The following is an 11837-nucleotide window of genomic DNA, read 5'->3' as shown; positions in this document are numbered from 1 at the left end:
CCACCACTACCACATATCTACAGTACTAAATACATGTATATGTATAGTGCGTATGTTATCGTGTGTGTATGCATGTGTCTATGTTTGTGTTGCTTCACAGTCCCCGCTGTTCCATAAGGTGTTTTTCATCTGTTTTTTAAAATCTGATTCTACTGCTGCATCAGTTACTTGTAGTGGAATAAAGTTCCATGTAGTCATGTCTCTATGTAGTACTGTGGAATAGAGTTCCATGTAGTCATGGCTCTATGTAGTACTGTAGAATAGAGTTCCATGTAGTCATGGCTCTATGTAGTACTGTGCACCTCCCATAGTCTGTTCTGGACTTGGGGACTGTGAAGGGACCTCTTGTGACATGTCTTGTGGGGTATGCATGGGTGTCTGAGCTGTGCGCCAGTAGTTTAGAACGACAGCTTGGTGCATTCAACATGTCAATACTTCTCATAAATACAAGTTGTGATGACGTCAATCTCTCCTCCACTTTGAGCCAGGAGAGATTGACATGCATATTATTAAATTTAGCGCTCCGTGTACATCCAAGGACCAGTCGTGTTGCCCTGTTCTGAACCAGGCACCTGACCACACTACTGAACATTAGTGCGACAAAACTAAGGCCTGTAGGACAACGTGTTGTTAAATTCTTTGCGGTAGGGGGCAGTGTTTTCACATCCGGATGAATAGCGTGCCCAGAGTAAACTGCCTGCTAATCAGGACCAGAAGCTAGGATATGCATTTTTAATAGATTTGGATAGAAAACACAGAAGTTTCTAAAACTGTTTGAATGATGTCTGAGTATAACAGAACTAATATGGCAGGCAAAAACCTGAGAAAAATCCAACCAGGATGTGGGAAATCTGAGGTTTGTAGGTTTTCAAGTCTTCGTCTATCCAATATACAGTGTCTGTGGGGTCATATTGCACTTCCTAAGGCTTCCACTAGATGTCAACAGTCTTTAGAACCTTGTTTCAGGATTCTACTGTGAAGTGGGAGAGAATGAGAGCTGATTGAGCCATGGGTCTGCCAGAAGGCCATGTGCTCAGTCAGGCGCGCGCCTGTGAGAGTTAGCTCAGTTCCCTTTCATTTCTAAGGACAAAGGAATTCTCCGGTTGAAACATTATTGAAGATTTATGATAAAAACATCCTAAAGATTGATTATATCCATCGTTTGACATGTTTCTACGAACTGTAATATAACTTTTTTGACTTTGTCTGGACCTAGTGCCTGTGCATTTGGATTACTGGACTAAATGCGCAAACAAAAAGGAGGTATTTGGACATAAATGATGGACTTTATCGAACAAAACTAACATTTATTGTGGAACTGGGATTCCTGGGAGTGCATTCTGATCATCCAAAGTAAGTGAATATTTATAATGCTATTTCTGACTACTGTTGACTCCATAACATGGCGGGTATCTGTATTGCTTGTTTTGGTCTCTGAGCGCTGTACTCAGATTATTGCATGGTTTGCTTTTTCCATAAAGCATATTTGAAATCTGACACAGCGGTTGCATTAAGGAGAAGTCTATCTTTAATTCCATGCATAACACTTGTATTTTCATCAACATTTATGATGAGTATTTCTGTAAATTGACGTGGCTCTCTGCACTTTCACCGGATGTTTTGGAGGCAAAACATAACGTGCCAATGTAAACAGAGATTTTTGGATATAAATATTAACTTTATCGAACAAAACACACATATTGTGTAACATGAAGTCCTATGAGTACCATCTGATGAAGATCATCAAAGGTTAGTAATTCATTTTCTCTCTATTCTTTTTGTGACTCCTCTCTTTGGCTGGAAAAATGGCTGTCTTTTTTGTGACTAGGTAGTGACCTAACATAATCGCATGGTATGCTTTGTCGTAAAGCCTTTTTGAAATTGGACACTGGTGGGATTAACAACAAGTTTATCTTTAAAAATGTGTATAATACATATATGTTTGAGGAATTTTAATTATGAGATTTCTGTAGTTTGAATTTGGCGCCCTGCACTTTCACTGGATGTTGGTCAGGTGGACGTCCCACGTACCCTAGAGAGGTTAAGAAGGTATAACATTGCTTTATGATGGACAGACTTCTCCCCATCTTAGCTACTGTTGTATCATGTTTTTACCCTGACAGTTCTACAACCCAGGGTTACTCCAAACAGTTTAGTCATCTCAACTTGCTCAATTTCCACATTATTTATTACAAGATTTAGTTGAGGTTTAGGGTTTAGTAAATGTTTTGTCCCAAATACAATGCTTTAAGTATTTTAGGGCTAACTTATTCCTTGCCACCCACTCTGAAACTGCTGCTCTTTGTTAAGTGTTGCAGTCATTTCAGTCGCTGTAGTAGCTGACATGTATAGTGTTGAGTCATCCGCATACATAGAAACTCTGGCTTTACACAAAGTCAGTGGTATGTCGTTAGTAAAAAAAAAAAAAAAAAAAAAAAAAGCAAAGGGCCTAAAACAACTACCCTGGGGAATTCCTGATTCAGCGGCTATTGCACTGTTTCCTCCCGCATGTTGTTGGAAGACCAAAGCGAAAGTAATCTGATGATTGGGACACACAAGTGAAGCGTCATGATAATCATGGATGGATTTAACATGAGCATTTTTGTCCAATAAACGAATGACTGTCACAGACATTACAGGTAATCACAGGTAATTTTAGTTTTTTGGGACATTTGTCATTTCTAAACGGTTCATCCGATATGAGTGAAAATACCCATATATCATATTAAAGCTGACAATCTGCACTTTAACCTCATAGACATTGTATCATTTAAAATCCAAAGTGCTGGAGTACAGAGCCAAAACAACAACAACATGTCATGATCCCAATACTTCTGGAGCTGACTGTACTTCCTACCCCTGCATATCGCCTCGGTACTGGTAACCTGTGTATATAGCCAAGTTATCATTACTCGTTGTGAATTTATTCCTTGTGTTATTATTTCTCTATTATAAAAAAATGTTCTCTCTCTGCATTGTTGGGAAGGAGCCGTAAGTATTTCACTGTTAGTCTAAGTTAGATCTTCTGTTTACAAAGCATGTGACAAAACATTTTATTTGATCCAACACATCTGAAATACACAGATATACTTGGCTACATGAACACAGCTGGAACACAGAAAAATACTAGGCTACATGAAGACAGATTGAACACAGATAAGAGGGCATCAGCATAGAAATCAATACCTGTTTTAAATAGACTCTGATAATGATAAACAAGGACACCCATCTGTCCATGTGGAATTTCTAACAGATTCAACCACAAAGACCAGGGAGGTTTTCCAATGATACGCAAAGAAGGGCACCTATTGGTAGATGGGTAAAATTATATTTAAAAAGAAGACATTGAATATTTTTTTGAGCATGGTGAAGATATTAATTACACTTAATTAAACCGCTCAGGGATTTCACCATGAGGCTAATGGTTGTGATAGAAGAAAACTGAGTTACTCCACAATATTAACCTAAATGACAGAGTGAAAAGATGGATGCCTGTACAGAATACAAATATTCCAAAACATTAATCCTGTTTGCAATAAGACACTAAAGTAAAACTGCATAAAATGGGGGCAAGAAGTTAACTTTATGTCCTGAATACAAAGCGTTATGTTTGGGGCAAACACAACACCGAGTACCACTCTTCATATTTTCATGCATGGCGGTGGCTGTTATGGGTATGCTTGTCATCGGCAAGGGCTAGGGAGTTGTTAAGGATAAAAAGAAACGACATAGAGCTAAGCACAGGCAAATTCCTAGAGGAAAACCTGGTTCGGTCTGCTTTCCAACCAACACCGGGAGACAAATTCACCTTTCAGCTGGACAATAACTTAAAACACAAGGCCAAATCTACACTGGAGTTGCTTACCAAGATGACAGTGAATGTTCCTGAGTGACCTAGTTACAGTTTTGACCTAACTTGAAGAATTTGAAAAAATAACAATGTGCAAATATTGTACAATCCAGGTGTGGAAAGCTCTTAGAGACTTACCCAGAAAGACTCCCAGCTGTAATCGCTGCCAGAGGTGATTCTAACATGTATTGACTCAGTGGTGTGAATACTTGTGTAAATGAGACATTTCTATATATTTTCAGGCTGTAACAACTAAGCCTGTAAATATTATAAAACTGCATTTTCTGAGACATCTGACTAATAATTTTAACTGACAAATGGGAGTAAACAGGTCTGACACAGATATTCTCTCTGAAGGCCCTTTGTGTATATTTATTCACTTGGTGTAGTGGACACGAGTCGGTCACGGTTACTCATGATGATGTAGCCCCACCTGCGACTTCAAAATCTGTGTCCCCACAAAGCCATACGACATTATCATCTTGGTCTAATGGTCAAGACGTTGTTTAATCCCCCCGCCCCGCGCCCCCCACGGGAGACCAGGGTGATCATCTTATTAGACCTCATTCACACACCAATTACAACATCAGTAACATGTCAGATCGGATAGGCCTCGGGGGTTCATATAGGCTGGTCTGTTTAATTTGCAGCAATAACCTGTAATACACGTAAATAACAGCGTTATTCATTGTGATAGAACGTATGATGTTACTGAGAGCCGCCAGACTCAGCAGGCATCAACCTACCCTGTCTCACTGCCCACCCTGTCTCACTGCCCACCCTGTCTCACTGCCCACCCTGTCTCACTCCCCACCCTGTCTCACTCCCCACCCTGTCTCTCCCCACCCTGTCTCACTCCCCACCCTGTCTCTGCCCACCCTGTCTCACTCCCCACCCTGTCTCTCCCCACTCCCCACCCTGTCTGCCCACCCTGTCTCACTCCCCACCCTGTCTCACTCCCCACCCTGTCTCACTCCCCACTGAAACGTCCTGTTAGTTCAGCTTTATATGCAGTCAGTGACAAGCTGTAAATCACCTCATTATGTTATGATGCACAGAGAGCAGCCAGACAACACAGACAGTAGACTGCAGGCCAAGGGAAAAGCCAAGCAACACGCTACTGATATATGACTAAACAATACAAAATGAGTAAACGACCAGGGGTAAACGACCAGGGGGTAAACGACCAGGGGGTAAACGACCAGGGGTAAACGACCAGGGGTAAACGACCAGGGGTAAACGATGACGAGTAAACGGCCAGGGGTAAACGGCCAGGGGTAAATGGCCAGGGGTAAACGGCCAGGGGTAAACGGCCAGGGGTAAACGACCAGGGGTAAACGGCCAGGGGTAAATGGCCAGGGGTAAACGACCACGGGTAAACGACCACGGGTAAACGACCACGGGTAAACGACCAGGGGTAAACGATGACGAGTAAACGACCACGGGTAAAACTGATAAGGGAAACGCAACCCACACCTTACATCAATTCAGAGTAACATCTCATCTTGGTCTAGAAATATGATCAAGTGGAGAAACTGAAATGCCCATATTGGTTTAGCTTGATGCTGCAGGCCAGACCAGGTTAGTGTGTCTCCTATGAACACATTGCTCTACTGTCAACAGTCCCAGTCCTCCCAACAGTCCCAGTCCTCCCAACAGTCCCAGTCCTCCCAACAGTCCCAGTCCTCCCAACAGTCCCAGTCCTCCCAACAGTCCCAGTCCTCCCAACAGTCCCAGTCCTCCCAGTACATCAAATCATGTAGTAGTGACAGGTAAATAACTAACAGCAGAAAGACAGACAGGTGAATTTGATTTATGTTACCTTTATTTAACTAGGCAAGTCAATTAAGAACAAATTCTTATTTTCAATGACGGCCTAGGAACAGTGGGTTAAGGGGCAGAACGACAGATTTGTACCTTGTCAGCTCGGGGGTTTCAACTCGAACTAGTCCAACACTCTAACCACTAGGCTACCCTGCTGCCCGAATAACTAACTAACTAACTGACAGACAGACAGACAGACAGGTAAATAACTAACAACAGACAGGCAGACAGGTGAATAACTAACAGCAGACAGGCAAATAACTAACAGACAGACAGGTGAATAACTAACAGACAGACAGGTGAATAACTAACAGACAGACAGACAGGTGAATAACTAACAGCAGACACAGACAGGTGAATAACTAACAGCAGACAGGCAGACAGGGGAATAACTAACAGCAGACAGGCAGACAGGTGAATAACTAACAACAGACAGGCAGACAGGTGAATAACTAACAGGCAGACAGGTGAATAACTAACAGACAGACAGACAGGTGAATAACTAACAGACAGACAGGTGAATAACTAACAGACAGACAGGCAGACAGGTGAATAACTAACAGTCAGACAGGCAGACAGGTGAATAACTAACAGTCAGACAGGCAGACAGGTGAATAACTAACAGGCAGACAGGTGAATAACTAACAGTCAGACAGGCAGACAGGTGAATAACTAACAGCAGACAGACAGACACAGACAGACAGACAGGCAGGCAGACAGGTGAATAACTAACAGCAGACAGACAGACACAGACAGAGACAGACAGAGACAGACAGAGACAGACAGAGACAGACAGAGACAGACAGAGACAGACAGGCAGGCAGACAGGTGAATAACTAACAGCAGACAGACAGACACAGACAGACAGACACAGACACAGACAGACAGACAGGTGAATAACTAAGACAGACTGCCAGGCAGGGAAAGGGGACGGGATCATCATGTCAGACCTGTTCAATCAATAATGTAAATACATTGATGACTTATCAGCTATTAAGTATGCACACTACCAGGCATGGTGGGATGAACTAATAGCCTACCTAGTATAATAGTAGTTTAACACAATACTGTACTTAGCTAGTTCTGTACGGGCAACCCCTTAGTATGAAGAGTGAATTATAGAGGCACGGTTATGGGTTATTAGGCTACTATATTCAACAGTGTCAAGCTAGGGACAATAGCTACTGTGCCATCATCATCAGGCTAGACAGCACCCAAAATAAGCCCAATATCTCAGCCGAGACCCCCGGGACCCCCGGGTGGACCTGCATTGCTCGCATCGACGAAGTTTCCTGATATTCACGCGAATAATAAAAGGCATCGCTCGACTCGCATCGATGATTTTAGCGATACATTTGTTGTAAACGACTGTTCGTCCGGTGATCCCGTATATTGTAGCTGGCAGCGGGTCACGGTACATCGTATCCAGCCTTGTCCAGAAGGGTTAACGTTACCGCGCGTAAATATATTCCTTTGATTTGAAACGCCTGCTTACTATTTTCTGTTTCCAATAAGTGATCGAAATAGAAAATGATCCGATTCCCATCAATATTAAGGGTTTGTTGTCCTGTATTTGGGACATTAAACGTACAAAGGACGTCATCACAACAACGAAATAGAGGGAAAAAGACGCGGCAGACTCCCATTATTATCGGAGAATACAGTGGTTTCAAATACATGACGTGAAGATGTCAAGTAATTTGTACATTTTTCCCAGTAAAAATGTAGTCAACAAAGCAACGCTGCAACGTGTATCAATGTGCCAGCCGACTAAAGTCAACCGCAGCGTTTAGACGGAGTTGAGCGGCGACTAGTGAGGGCGCAGTTCCCACGTCAAATACAATGAAGTTGTCAAAAACCAGGCTTTTCACCACTCAGAGAAAAGCGGCATTATGTGGAAATGTCGGCTTTTCTTTGGGTGCTGAAATCCGTGGGTTTTTAAATATATATATAAACTCTATTAATGTAACGTTTGAAATCCAGTCCACTCACACTAGTCTCCGCTCAACTCCATCATAAATGGTGGAGTTGAGTTTATTCGGGTATCAAAGGGAATTGAAGCCTGGCTGGAGAGGAGCGGGTTATTGTCAGAGGAGAGTTTGGGCTCGTGCTTTTCTAAAACGGTTTTTACAACGTGACCCAAGCAATAAAAAAAGAATAAAAACAGACAACTAAAAAGACGAGTGTACGGTGAGATTTGAACGGTGGGACGTGTGAACGTGATGTAGAGTGAGAAGTGGAGCCTCTCCGCGGTCTGTTCCAGACTCCGCTCCGTCCTACGGTCGGGCGCTGCTCCGCGACAACAATGACTACTGGAGCCACACGCCATACAGCTTGGAAATGATTATGGAAATACAAAGTACATCATCCAAACACACAGTTCAATATTAAAATCACCACATTGCTGGGAGAAAAATGGGTCTTTTTTTTGCGCTAATGTCACAACGGAGAGTATTTAACTCCGCCTTCTTCAAGCGGCCTCGGTCTTGTGCTGTTTCAGATGTGGACAGTGTGCAACACAAACTGGCAAACGACAAAAACACCCAGCTAAATACAATGCAAAACGGACAGGAAATCACCCCAATAGGTTAAAACAATTACCTTCCGTGAAACCAGTCCTTGCAGGCATCACACTCGATCATAAACTGAGTAACGTCGTACGGTAATCTGCAGATGCAATATACTGGTACAGTCGCCATGTTTGATCATTCACAACAACGTTCTGGATAGGAGGGAGACACCGGGCAGCAGAGACACCGGGCAGCAGCAACTCTCCTGCAACAAAATACAATATGAAGATCTTCCACAAGCAGCAACTAGTCCGTTCCGCTGGACATGAAATTAAATCCCCAAATCCACCAACCACTGATGTTGCATTGAGGTGGTTATCGTGTTGATGATGTAGCGCCGAGGTCGATAATGTTCCTGAAGTGCATCATTGTTTTCCTGCCCCCCCCTCCCTGGTCGCTGTACAGTATTGAACCGCTCAGAAACCAAGACTAAATCTATTCTTGTTGCATTGTAATATCTGTTACGTCAGCGTGGAAAACCGTCAATTTGGTCTTCGCTGGCTCGCATCAGATGAATGAATCTCTCCAACGGTGCAGTTGTTTCAGCGGGGATCCCGGGACGTTCCAAATCGTTAAGCGTTCGTACGGTTGTCGGTAGAGAAATTGACCGACGTTAACCTGCTCGATCAAATACAGATTTGTGTCCGTATCACCGCGGGACATAACGGAGATGAGATGGAGGCAACCGTTATCATGATTATAATGCATCCATATATAACCTACATTTTCGTCTTATATCAATCCGTTTTAATTAACATAAATAGATTATTTAATAAAGATCACATCAACTGTTTATCTCCCTATTCATACTGAGCTGCATGCAACAAAAACAAGCCATATCAAAATGTAATTATCAATTTCAGAATGTATTACTTTATTAAATCTAATAATAGTGATGGATCAAAATGAAGTAAAAGACAGTGCATTTTCCAGTAGGTGGTATTGACACACACAGTCCTTGATCATGACTTTCATTCCACATAAGAGTCACCGGATGAAGACGTCTTCTGCACGGGGGAGTTTTGTTGAGCGCCCTGAAGCTCGGTCTCAACATTAACACGTATCGTTGCAGTACGGCTTTCAAAGCATAAAAAACAGATCTTTCATATCAGCAAGAAGAAAAAAGATTAATTGATTCACGGATTTATAGGGTTACTGTTTGCTTCCGTGCGCCTATATCTCCACGTTACAGCGAGTTGCAGAAGACCGAAGTTAGAGGCCACCGGTACTAATGAACGTTAACTATCTAGCATGCTCCTAACACCTGTGTGTAATAACGGAAGCTCGCCAGAAACGCGTCCGCTGCAACTGTGATAAAGCCGGTTAAGACAGTGCAGTAAGTGTATATTTTTCACTTGTGAAATTATTTTAATGTGATATGAAAGTTAAGGGCTTTATGTTTCGAGAACAGTACCGCAATTGATAATCGATTCACGTTGAGATGTAGTATGACTGTCAGAGTCAAGTCTACCTCTGAAAACAACATACAAGATCCTTGGACCTTAAGGAATAATGGCAGGCTCCTTAAGAGAACATCTTAGACTAAAACACACTGAGATCAAACAGGGTAGAGACTGAAATTATAATTAGTGGTTTGAAGTGTAATTGACTTTTCCTTAGACCATTACAGACTAATTACAGTCATCCAATTGTTTCTCTGACTGAATTAGCTACAGTGGATTGCTTTGAATAGCTACTGTACATTTAAATGACATTGATACATAGTATTATTATAAATGAATCTGCTACACAGGTCAGGGTCAATCCCTGACGGTGATAGACATGACATAATTACTGTTGTGTATAGTTGAATTGCTGTATCAATGTCTATTGTCCCTTTTGGTTATACTTTGTGAAAAATGTAAAAGATCGATAAAAATAAAAAATACAGATATTAGCCACAAGCTGATAATAAAAAAGCAAATTATACTAAAATAATATAATTTTATTAAGCTTTGTAAGTTGCATTCAATTGCCTTCAAATACACCACACTCAATCATCAACAATCTCCAACCCAACCGTAGTTCATTCTTTTACAACCCATATGAGTTAGGCAGAAAATTCTTGTCAACTTACGTCAAGGTATCCTATATAGCTCTTACATACTGATATCCTATATAGCTCTTACAGGGGGCTGGGGGTACACCGTTTCTCTGTTCACTAAAGTGGGACGAAAAGCTTCAGGAGAATTACATGGAAAAAGTAGTTATTAATGATTCTGGTAACAGAAGTACAATAAGTCTTGAGTTAAACACTAAAAAGTAAACATCCAAATGTACTTGATGCTAAAGTCTCTCTGAGGGGCAGGCATCGTGCCAACACATCTCAGCTACATAAAAGGGGCTTGTTCAAATCAAAAGCTTTTTATAAACATGGTTTTTATTTTATATGCCTGCGTCTCAAACGGTACCTTGTTCCCTATGCATTGCATTACCTTTGACCCGGGCCCTTAGGAACACTACTTCCCAGAGTCCCCACCGGACCCATATCACAACTCTCCGTCCCCCTGGCAACAGAGAATAGTAAAAGTCAATATGTTTAAAAAATAATAATAATAATTAAAAGGTCGAACTTTGAAAAAAAAAACATTTTTTAAAGGTGACGCTGAATCTCCCAGCATTCCAAAGTAGTGCATCACATAGGGAATATAGTTCCATAGTTAAGAGGATCCAGAGAGATGTGTTACTAATATCAATGTAGCAGAAAACGGCAACAGAGCACAGTAAGGAGTAGAACACCAGGATTATTAACAATATTCAAAGTTGGCTAGAATAGATACATGTAGTCTAGTTTGTTGTTGTTGTTGTTGATTAAATTCAATATCACGATACATTTAAAAAAAAAAAAAGGTTAAGAGTAGATCATTTGAATGGTGACTATAACAGTTATACCAGCTTGGTAACGCATTGACTCACTGTTAACCTGTGTATTAAGACAAGCCAGCGGCCTCAGTTCTCTATGTCAGGATGGGGGGGTGGGGGGGGTCAACATGCATCATATACACGCACCGTTTAAAAATGGTGGAACCATGCAGAAAGTTGAGTTGAAACGGATAGTAGTAATGTTTGATCGTCAAGGAAACCACATTGTTCGCTGACGCATGGCGGTTCGACACACATCAGGGTTGGTTGAAGAACTTTTTAGCATATTTTTTGATTTGTTTTTAAATAACTGTTTATTTGTTGAAATGTTTATTTTTTTATAATAGCTAAAGTATAACATATAGGCTAGGTAAATAAAGATGCAGGGGTTTTAATCTACTACAGTAATTAATCATTTTAACAACGTCTGCAGATCTGAACACAATAAGGAACCATTGTGATCAGAGCCCTATATATAACCTTGTATATACGTTAATATACGTATAGGACCTAATGGTATATAGCATACAGTGCCTTCAGCAAGAATTCACACCCCTAGACTTTCTCCACATTTTGTTTTGTGACCAAGTGGGATTAAAATGGATTTTAATTGTGATTTTTTTTTTTTTGTCAACTATCTACACAAAATACTCTAATGTCAAAGTGGAAGAAAAATTATAACAATTGTAAAAAAAGAAATATGGAAAAGAAAACACTAATATATATTGATT

The 11837-nt window shown here is 41.2% G+C and overlaps 1 pseudogene; it reads right to left on the bottom strand.

Annotated features, from left to right (window-relative positions):
* Nucleotides 1-9051, bottom strand: part of LOC121846745 — a 171846-nt pseudogene extending 162795 nt beyond the window's left edge.
* Between the last annotated feature and the right edge of the window lie 2786 nt (nucleotides 9052-11837).

Source organism: Oncorhynchus tshawytscha, linkage group LG07, assembly GCF_018296145.1.
Source record: "Oncorhynchus tshawytscha isolate Ot180627B linkage group LG07, Otsh_v2.0, whole genome shotgun sequence".
NCBI lineage: Eukaryota > Metazoa > Chordata > Actinopteri > Salmoniformes > Salmonidae > Oncorhynchus > Oncorhynchus tshawytscha.
This window is presented reverse-complemented; position numbering and strand designations above follow the sequence as displayed.